The sequence below is a fragment of the Cherax quadricarinatus genome, chromosome 32 (genome assembly GCF_038502225.1).
Source record: "Cherax quadricarinatus isolate ZL_2023a chromosome 32, ASM3850222v1, whole genome shotgun sequence".
In the NCBI taxonomy this organism is placed as follows: Eukaryota; Metazoa; Arthropoda; class Malacostraca; order Decapoda; family Parastacidae; genus Cherax; species Cherax quadricarinatus.
The window spans coordinates 33,586,987-33,596,986 of NC_091323.1; positions in this window are offsets into that span (position 1 = coordinate 33,586,987).

Genomic DNA, 10,000 nt, shown 5'->3' on the forward strand with positions numbered 1-10,000 from the left:
ACCTGACTAGCTTAGGCCAGTAGATGACTTGAACCTACTTAGTTTGGGCCAGTAGGTGACTTGAACCTGCTTAGTTTGGGTCAGTAGGTGACTTGAACCTGCTTAGTTTGGGCCAGTAGGTGGCGTGAACCTGCTTAGTTTGGGACAGTAGACCTGCTGCAGTGCTCCTTCCTCCTCATGTTATTATTTTCTTAAATGTCTTACTGACACCAAGTTTATTATTTAATATTACATATAGATTTTTTAGGGTAATTATGACACTAACGCAGATAAACGCCTCAGAAAACAGACAAGTTGATACGTTAGACACTTGTGTATCTTCCCTGAGACGTTCCTCCACACAGTGGCTTCGTCAGCCCTATACAAAGAATGGTGAAAATCGGAAGGAGAGTGAGGTAATCAGTCCCTCAATCTTGTCAAGACTGATGGACTGATTATATCGACTCCAGGCTGAGGGACTGATTACCTCAAACTTCTTCTGATTTTCACCATTCTTCTTTGTATAGGACTGATGAAGCCACTGTGTGGAGGAACGTCACACAGTTGTCTAATTTATCAGCCAAGACACTATCAACAAATCAGCACAAATTTTCTTCCTGCTCTTCCCGCAAAAAAATTGATAGCCTATAGGCCTTTGTCTCTGTAGTTGGTGGATGGGTGCCAAGAGATCAGGAGGGCCTCTGGTGTCTGGGTAGTGCCAACCTGTGGTGGCACAGGGTGATTTAAAACATGATTGTTCCCACACAAGGAAGACTTTGTCTTTCCTGACGCTGTTACTGCGACGTTCAGAGCTGCCTCTCAGCACTTCCTCCCACAACACTCACATGGTGCTTCTCGGGCCTTGCCGTACCCACTCCTGAAACTCTGCGCGAGGTTTGCCTTCACCACTTGTTGACAGCTATAAGGATCCGTGAGAGATGGAGTGGTACAGGTGCAACTCTTGTTCCTAAACACTCCACTCCACACCTTATCTACCTCTCCCTCCCCTCTGCTCCCACAGACTTTCTTTCCCAGCCTCACTGATCGTCTCTCACCTGGAGGGAGGTGAATCTCTGAGGTCACTTCCTGGAGGTCACCCTGCGCCAGCCTCCTGATGCTGACTTCATCTGTCTCTTGTATGATCGGCCATTTTTTTTCGGTTTTCAGTAGTTGTAGCACAAACTACATCTACGATTCCTTTCCATCAATCCATTCACTGCTCTGATAAGATAAGATAAGATAAGATTTCGTTCGGATTTTTAACCCCGGGGGGTTAGCCACCCAGGATAACCCAAGAAAGTCAGTGCGTCATCGAGGACTGTCTAACTTATTTCCATTGTGGTCCTTAATCTTGTCCCCCAGGATGCCACCCACACCAGTCGACTAACACCCAGGTACCTATTTGCTGCTAGGTGAACAGGACAATAGTGTAAGGAAACGTGTCGAAATGTTTCTACCCGCCGGGAATCGAACCCGGGCCCTCCGTGTGTGAAGCGGGAGCTTTAGCCACCAGGCCACCGGGCCGTGAAGAAATGTTTTCAGTGTGGATGTCGATGTTTTTATCTGGGGGAACTACGCTAGTCAAGTATTAGCAACTTTCTTAAAACTCTCCTTGTTTAGGGAATCTGGTCTCTGACGACGTAATACAAATTATGGGTGATACATTACGCTCTCCTTGGGCGATACGTTGCTTTACTAACGTCTTATTCTCGTCTACGCGCGTTTATGCTACCCATCTTGTGTTGCGCTCTACCTGCCAACTAAGACAGTGTTCCTGTGGTACAGCACTTGTCTTTCTCCATCATTTTGGTGCCAATGGTAAGACATGATTTAGTTGTGTCTCGGAGATGGGCACTAGTGTCCCGCACAAAACACACAACAGGTCTGGCTACTTCCTTGTGAGGTGCTGGCGTCAACATGAATCTCAGTTCGCCAGTGGTGGCATTGTTCTTCGCCAGCATTTCTCAACTCTCCCATATTTGGAGAGGTATTCAAGGTGCAGGAGGCGCATTGCTTTGCACTGCTGTCTGCTGAGGTGCCTGCTAGCCAGTGAGACCTGGCTTGTAATATAATATACAGAGTCTCATCTTGATGTATGACTGAGAACTGGTCGTGTATGTCCCGAGGTGCTTTGATTTTTATCTCTCTCTCTCTCTCTCTGGTTAATTAGTATAGGGGTTAAATTTCCACTCCTGTCTTGTGGATATTTTAACAGAGTCGTCTAATCATTTCTAAGGATTATTGAAAATGGGATATAATACCGACAAGTTGAAGATTAAGATACATGTACGACAGTTGGGTACCTTTATTGATGCAGTAAGTCCACGAACCTTGATTGATGGACTGATTACATCGCCTATATTTCATAACTACTGCTCCCTTTGTATTTGACCGAAAAAACCTACTGTGTAGGCCAAACGTGTCATCAATAAAGATACCCAACTGTTGCACATGTGTCTGAATGTTCATTTCTCAGGATGCTCGCTAGGTTTAGCATGGTACCGAGTATTGCTTTATTTCCAGGAGAAGTTAAGAGTATGTACGTGTTCCAGCAGTCTTTAGTGTTGTAGCAACTGGGCATCTGTGTCAAGAACAACACAATGACGACAGTTCTGTAAGGTTAGTGTTCGCTGGATTGCCACAAACTCTTCTCGCAGTGTTGAACAGTTAGAGCTACCATCTCCTGGATGAACTCCGGATGCTGCGTGTTTGATGTCTGCATCCACTACACAATCAAGGGGAATACACCACACTCTTTGGATCTTCAGCTTTGAGTATCCTTGATCATGTGTGGCGCAGTTATGTGTGCGTGTGTTGCAGAGGCAATCTTGCTATATCTGCTGGCTCAGGTTGCCGTGGTGGTGTGGTGAGGAAGGAGTCTACAACACTATTGGCGAATCAGTTTTGTTTCGTTTTATTTTTCTTGCCGGCAGTTGTGTTGTGGTTTTCTCGCTGCATCAGCAAAGGTTCACCGGCAGGTGTTGATGAGGAGACCGCGACACTCAGGGAGCTGAGATGAAAGTTTTCTTTGATAGTGATTTCTTTTACCCATAAAAGGTGCTGGCCTGTCGTTGTGCTGGAATAATGAACACTGGCTGAGCACTGGGCGCACAACTGCTAGACTGCCGGCAAGATACTTCTTTGAGCAGGAACTGCACGTCTGTATGTATCTGAATTACTTCTGTGTGTTCGTCGTGTGTGATGGAGGTCGTGGTGTGTGACGGAGGTGTGGAGGTCGTGGAGTGTGACGGAGGTGTGGAGGTCGGAGGTGGGATGGAGGTGGTGGAGGCTGGGAGGTGTCGGATGGAGGTCGGGAGGTGGAGGATGGAGGTGTGGAGGCTGGAGGTGGACGGGAGGTGTGGAGGCGGGATGGACGGTGTGGAGGTCGTGGAGTTGGAGGTGTGGAGGTCCGGGAGGTGTGGAGGTGTGGAGGTCGGGGAGGTGACGGAGGTGTGGAGGCTGGAGGTGACGGAGGTGTGGAGGTCGTGGAGTGTGACGGAGGTGTGGAGGTCGTGGAGTATGACGGAGGTGTGGAGGTCGTGGAGTGTGACGGAGGTGTGGAGGTCGTGGAGTGTGACGGAGGTGGAGGAGGTCGGGAGGTGACGGAGGTGGATGGGAGGTCGTGGAGGTGTGGATGGAGGTGTGGAGGCTGGGAGGTGATGGAGGTGTGGAGGTCGGGAGGTGTGACGGAGGTGTGGAGGTCGTGGAGTGTGACGGAGGTGTGGAGGTCGTGGAGTGTGACGGAGGTGTGGAGGTCGTGGAGTTTGACGGAGGTGTGGAGGTCGTGGAGAGTGACGGAGGTGTGGAGGCTGGGAGGTGACGGAGGTGTGGAGGCCGGGAGGTGACGGAGGTGTGGAGGTCGTGGAGTGTGACGGAGGTGTGGAGGTCGTGGAGTGTGACGGAGGTGTGGAGGTCGTGGAGTGTGACGGAGGTGTGGAGGTCGTGGAGTGTGACGGAGGTGTGGAGGTCGTGGAGTGTGACGGAGGTGTGGAGGTCGTGGAGTGTGACGGAGGTGTGGAGGTCGTGGAGTGTGACGGAGGTGTGGAGGTCGTGGAGTGTGACGGAGGTGTGGAGGTCGTGGAGTGTGACGGAGGTGTGGAGGTCGTGGAGTGTGACGGAGGTGTGGATCATGGCTGATGCAACATAGCACACTGCATGAACAGTCTTGGTACCATCTAGCTAGTAGTAGCCTGTGTCACCCATGACTAGCATCACCTAGCTTCCAGGGGACGGGGGGCTCACACACACACACACACACACACACACACACACACACACACACACACACACACACACACACACACACACACACACACACACACACACACACACACACACACACACACACACACACACACACACACACACACACACACACACACACACACAGAGTCTTCCTGTAGGTATTATTTATTATTATTAAAGATTCGCCGGTATTCTCCCGGCCCGGGCCTTTTCCAAGTGGTGGCCCGGCCTTGGCTCCCTCTTTAGAGACTGTCTGAGACCTAAGTCTCCCATGGGAGGAGGCACAAGTACCTCCTCATCTTTGGGGACCAACTGTCCCCAGGCCTAGCCACAAGCTAGGCCTCTCTGGTCTGCCATCCCCGCCTCAATGGGGCTAATGGGAATGACAGTCTTGTGAGCTGTAAGCTCGGACTCAGGCACCTACCCTACCCTAGAAGGGTTAGGCATGGTGTCGATATCCTGTAGGGATTTATAACGCCTTTTGACATACTTAGAGTTTTTTAATTACTTCCTACAAGCCGTATATGTAAATTACAACCAATGTCACTATAATGACTCATTATGCTGATAGTGAGACACAAGTTTTTTTGCTTTTTTTTCCAGTATTGACATTTATCTAAAATTAGTTGATTGGTAGAGTTTGCTTGTAATTCTGCCTATATTGTGTAGTTCACCAGTAGATCTTTCAAGGGTAACTTCCTCGAAGACTCTCTTCTGATATATCAAATTAGATTTTTGACTTTGAAGGCGCTGGTGATCTGTACTCACCCTTTTGTGGTTGTCGATTCATAGCTCCTGGGCCTCCACCTCCCCCTCTTCCTCCCTCCCACTACCTAGCCTAACTAAGATACAAACATGTCTGGAGTTGGTGGCGTCGATGGCAGGGAGGGATAACGGAGGTGGAAGAGACAGATGGGTTAGGGAGGAGGGGTGCGGGAAGGAACAGGAAGAGGAGGGGTGAGAGGAACAGAAGGGGAAAGAAGAAGAAATACCTGTTTAAATGTATGTGTATGTGAGTTATTCTTGCCTAGAGACCCCAGAGTGCCAGGGAGATGGCACTGAGGGGTGGCACCAGTGCTACCATTCTAGATTCCAGAGACTTTTCATATCCTACCATGGAATGCTATAGAATAATAATAATAATAATGATGATAATAATAATAGTATTAATAGCAATAATAATAATAATAATAATAATAATAATAATAATAATAATAATAATAATAATAGTAATAATAATAATAATAATAATAATAATAATAATAATAATAATAATAATAATAATAATAATAATAATAATAATAATAATAATATTATTAGTTACAGATGACACAGTTCTTTCTTTAATATTGTTAATGGAAAATCCATGATTATGGTAGTTATAGGATCCTCTGTGATCCACTATGGGATCCTTGTGGGATCACCCACTATAGGAAAGCGTTCAAGAGGAGGATCCTACCTGACCCAGGTATTTCTCAAGGTGATAATTACCAGCCTAGAGGAGCACTGTCTACCTGGCCCAGTCTGAGTGACGCCTCTCTCTCTCTCTCTCTCTCTCTCTCTCTCTCTCTCTCTCTCTCTCTCTCTCTCTCTCTCTCTCTCTCTCTCTCTCTCTCTCTCTCTCTCTCTCTCTCTCTCTCTCTCTCTCTCTCTCTCTCTCTCTCTCTCTCTCTCTCTCTCTCTCTCTCTCTCTCTTTCTCTTTTTCTCTCTCTCTCTCTCTCTCTCTCTCTCTCTCTCTCTCTCTCTCTCTCTCTCTCTCTCTCTCTCTCTCTCTCTCTCTCTCTCTTTCTTTCTCTTTTTCTCATTAGGAGATGGAGGATCACGCCTTCATAATAATAATAATAATAATAATAATAATAATAATAATAATAATAATAATAATAATAAAAATAACAACAACAAAAACAACAACAACAACAACAACAACAACAGCAATAATAATAATAATAATAATAATAATAATAATAATAATAATAATAATAATAATAATAATAATAATAATAATAATAATAATAATAATAATAATAATAATAATAATAATAATAATAATAATGATAATAATAATACTCAGACCATCCTTGCTGTCCTTCACCCTCTGTTTATCACACTGTGTGTGTTCCTGTTTTTTCTTCACCTCTACCTGTCTTCCTCTTCCTCTTCCTCCTCCTGTATCTGTATTTCAGCATCTGGCTATGGACAGAGTTATGCTGACTCCCGCATCTCTCTCTCCCCTCTCTCTCTCTCTCTCTCTCTCTCTCTCTCTCTCTCTCTCTCTCTCTCTCTCTCTCTCTCTCTCTCTCTCTCTCTCTCTCCACATCTTAATTACCTAGTTAAACCCCGAGACTCTTGGGTGTCAGATTGACCTCGAGCAGGTCAGGGAGGTGACCCCTGCAAGTTTCTCTCTCTCTCTCTCTCTCTCTCTCTCTCTCTCTCTGCTACTTCCACTGTTTTAGTAGCGTTGTTCTCCACGTATTCCTGTGTTGGTCTGCTGCTGTTTGGTGGAGAGTTGTATATAATATTTTACAGCACGTCCCTGGCCCCTGGCGAAATATTTCATTTACCAGGATGCAACGTCTTTTGAATAAAACGACATAATCAGGTGAAACATTGCCAATTAGACTTGAATATCGTCATCAGTCTTAGTTGCGCGTATTGAGCAGATTCTTGAAACTTTGCTGACTCATGGCACTGTCATTCCTCCGGCTGTGTCTTGTTTCGTTTCTCGTTATGTGGTGTCCTTCTGAGAAAACTGTATTATATATGATACGTCTAAGTTTTGTAAGTAGTATGACGTCTGGCTTTGCTTCCTATGTCCATTCTTGTCACTACTTCAAAGAGACAGACTGTCACAATACCGTGGGGGGAGGGGAGAGTGTTGGACCTGCCTACCATGGGCCAGTAGACCTACTGTAGTGCTCCTTCTTACATTCTTAGTACCATGGCTGGAACAATTTACCAACAACATTATCCTTCTCTGTGGCTGCAGGGGTCGAGTCATAGCTCCTGGGTCCTCCTATTCAGTAGTCGATACTAGGTGCACTCTCCCCCTGCTCCATGGGTCTTATCGTGCCTCTTCATAAGGCTGTGTATGAATCCTGCCTCCAATACACTCTCCAGAGTGTTCCACTTCTGACAACTGTGTGTGTGTACTCACCCAATTGTGGTTGCAGGGGTCGATACTCAGCTCCTGGCCCTGCCTCTTCACTGATCGCTACTAGGTCCTCTCTCTCTCTGCCTTCTGAGCTTTGTCATACCTCGTCTTAAAGCTATTTATGGTTCCTGCCTCCACTACATAACTTGCTAGGCTATTCCACTGCCTGACGACTCTGTGACTGAAGAAATACTTCCTAATATCCCTGTGACTCGTCTGAGTCTTCAGCTTCCAATTGTGATCCCTTGCTTCTGTGTTTCCTCTCTGGAACATCCTGTCTCTGTCCATCTTGTTTATTCCACGCAGTATTTTGTATGTTGTTATCATGTCTCCCCGACCCTCCTATCCTCCAGTGTCGTCAGTCCGGTGTATGTGTGTGTGTGTGTGTGTGTGTGTGTCTGTGTGTGTGTGTGTGTGTGTGTCTGTGTGTGTGTGTGTGTGTGTGTGTGTGTGAGTGTGTGTGTGTGTGTGTGTGTGTGTGTGTGTGTGTGTGTGTGTGTGTGTGTGTGTGTGTGTGTGTGTGTGTGTGTGTTTGAGAGGGGAAGACTGACATACAGACATGGTAGTGACATGCAACTAGGTCCCTGGTAGCTGATTACCAAACACGCCCACCAACACCTGCACAGCCACCAGCTAACTGACGACACACACACACACACACACACACACACACACACACACACACACACACACACACACACGCGCGCCTTGCAGACAAGCACCTTCAGCTAACCCTCCGTGTTGTGACTCATTACCTGTTGCTGTGGTGGTGGTAGGTGGTGTGTGAAGGTGGTAGGTGGTGGTAGGTGGTGTGTGAAGGTGGTAGGTGGTGGTAGGTGGTGTGTGAAGGTGGTGGTAGGTGGTGTGTGAAGGTGGTAGGTGGTGGTAGGTGGTGTTTATATAGTTTATGTAGTTGCAAGTGGTTGAAGGTAGTGTGAGGTTGTGTAGGTGGTCGTGGCACCGCAGTTGGTGCAGGTGGGGAGGTGGTAGTATCTCAGGTGGTGCAGGTAGCATGTGGCATCATGTGATAGTAACGACTCATTAAAAAACTGTAAGAAAAAAAGATGGTGTCGTTCATGATGTACGACCATGACCACCCTAGAGTCAGTCGTACGTCGTTCCTGACGTACGACCATGACCACCCTAGAGTCTGTCGTACGTTGTTCCTGACGTACGACCATGACCACCCTAGAGTCAGTCGTACGTTGTTCCTGACGTACGACCATGACCACCCTAGAGTCAGTCATGTACGTTGTTCCTGACGTACGACCATGACCACCCTAGAGACAGTCGTACGTTGTTCCTGACGTACGACCATGACCACCCTAGAGTCAGTCGTACGTTGTTCCTGACGTACAACCATGACCACCCTAGAGTCAGTCGTACGTCGTTCCTGACGTACGACCATGACCACCCTAGAGTCAGTCGTACGTTGTTCCTAATGTACAACCATGACCACCCTAGAGTCAGTCATGTACGTTGTTCCTGACGTACGACCATGACCACCCTAGAGTCAGTCATGTACGTTGTTCCTGACGTACGACCATGACCACCCTAGAGTCAGTCGTACGTTGTTCCTAATGTACAACCATGACCACCCTAGAGTCAGTCATGTACGTTGTTCCTGACGTACGACCATGACCACCCTAGAGTCAGTCATGTACGTTGTTCCTGACGTACGACCATGATCCCCTAGAGTCAGTCGTACGTTGTGCATGATGTACGACTATCATCCTTCTGGAATCGTTCTTATATCAAGTTCTGTTACTGTCTGTGACCTACTCAGCAGAGAGTCACACTTGCAAACGGTCTCAGATAATGGAGAGTGAACTACCATACAACTGAAATACGAGTGTAGCCTTCTGAAAGTAGCCTTCACTAGGCCGTGGGCATTGTCAAGCGAGTGGTTGTTAGAGTTCAATCCCCGGCCAAGCGAGTGGCTGTTAAAGTTGAATCCCCGTCAGGGCAGAGTAATGAAGCTGGTCAGGTAATAACCAGTACACCAAACCTGTCTGCTACTAGCATACATACACACATACACACACACACACACACACATACACACACTAGTACAACGATGATCAACATTGAAACACTGGTGACATCACAGACTGTAAGGTGAACCAGACAAGGTGAACACGTTCCCCCCTCCCTCCTGCCCCCACCTCTCCTTCAACCCCCCCTACCCCTTCTTACATCCCTTCTGTCTCCATGATCTCCCTCACCCCACCTTCACCACTTTTCTATCTCCCCCCTCCCCGCCCCCCACTATCTCTCCAAACACTTCTTCCCTCAGACCACTAGTGCAAATAAAAAATTCTCTCTCTCTCTCTCTCTCTCTCTCTCTCTCTCTCTCTCTCTCTCTCTCTCTCTCTCTCTCTCTCTCTCTCTCTCTCTTTCACGCAGAAGTACCAGTGTAGTTACTGGTTGTGGTTTTGGAAGACAGAGATAGTGATGATGGTAGTTATACACACACAGGTAAGTATAGTGTATACATACACAGATAAGTACAGTGTATATACACAGGTAACTATAGTGTATACATACACGCACTATCATACTGTATACAGTATTGTCACAAAGGAAGCACAAGCCGCAGGAGATAAATCTCGTGGAATATGAAT